Raw genomic sequence first — 1,527 nt, forward strand, 5'->3', positions numbered from 1 at the left:
AGAAGCATTGGGACTTCATTTCCATTTCCACATTTATCTCAAACACAGTAAACTTTTCTTTGATCACCAAGCTTGACATGTAAACCGCTACATGCACGTCTGCCTCTTTGGTCCTTATTCAATTTTGAAGTTGTACATATTGGCTGATAGGACAATAAAGTATGATATACCTTGCCTCAGTTACCTCAAGTTCTATAGAAATTTTCAAAACTAGTGATACGAGTCTCAGATTACAGCGGTCATTGATAAAGGATAGCAATTATAGACTATATATCTTGGATGTATGTTGGATTATAGCCAAATTACAGGATTCTGACCATCAGGTGGACAAAGTTAAATTACTAGAAATTAAATTAAACTCTATCCTAACAGGCCTTGGAATGACCAGCGCTACCGACCGGCTGCCGTGTCATCCTCAGCCCACAGCAGTCACTGGATGCTGATATGGAGGAGCATGTGGTCAGCACACCGCTATCCCTGTCGTATGTCAGTTTACGACTCCGGAGCCGCTACTTTCAATCAAGTAGCTGCTCAGTTTTCCTCACAAGTGCACCCCGCTTGCCAACAGCGCTCGGCAGACCAGAAGATCACCCATCCAAGTGCTAGCCCAGCCCGACAGCGCTTAACTTCGGTGATCTGACGGGAACCGATGTTACCACTGCGGCAAGGCCGTTGGAATAGTTAAATTACTTATTTTATAGAATCCCATGAGGAAACCAATCCACGTCTACAAAATACATAACAGTGTTCAGTTCTTTACGTGAAACCGGCAATCCGATGCTTGGTATGTTTTTGTTAACTCGACATGTCAGGATGCATTCATTTGGTGTACACATAATGCATGAGGACATTACTGTGCAACAAAATGTTCGAGAAAGGTAATTCTTGACCGTTACTTTCGCAACATCTGAAGGCATGTGCCATCGGTTTTGGAAATCTGTATGATAGATCCGAGAAAAAAGTCGCCAAACAAATGTTGTCACACAAATCTTCACTGTATAATATCAATTCAGTCAACGCGAATCGTTTATTCCGGTATCTGTCTTAGATAGGGGTAGGATCAATAACCAGGTAGAACATTATGATATTTTTCCAAAATGTGTCAGATTATATGCTGCAAAATCTACCTAAAGATTTTTAAGAGACTGTATTCACACCGTTGGCAAGTTTGCAGCATTACTTTCTGCCAACACATCGGATTCTAGAAGTGGAAAATGGGAAGTATTTTTACATGAACACCAAATTAAGGTAATTTTAAAACCTAAATTTCCTCTAGAAACCAACCCAGTGGCGAGGATGTCTTGGTAAGTTAATCGATTTATGCACACTTATGCAGCTGTCTATCTTGACTACTTGAGCAAATAGTAAACAATCTGACAATCTATTCTACACATTATACATCGACTGACCTTATATATAAAGTAAAGAAGATGAACAAATGAACATTTCTTTTAAACCGCTTCCAAGAGTCGAACGCTCTTCTGATGATAAAGTAAGGAAAACTATAGTCAAACCTCCTGAACATGC

General features: G+C 40.0%; 1 pseudogene; it reads right to left on the minus strand.

Annotated features, from left to right (window-relative positions):
• Positions 1 to 559: 559 nt before the first annotated feature.
• LOC124799547 lies at positions 560 to 677 on the minus strand (annotated as a pseudogene).
• Between the last annotated feature and the right edge of the window lie 850 nt (positions 678 to 1,527).

This window comes from Schistocerca piceifrons, chromosome 5 (genome assembly GCF_021461385.2).
Source record: "Schistocerca piceifrons isolate TAMUIC-IGC-003096 chromosome 5, iqSchPice1.1, whole genome shotgun sequence".
NCBI lineage: Eukaryota > Metazoa > Arthropoda > Insecta > Orthoptera > Acrididae > Schistocerca > Schistocerca piceifrons.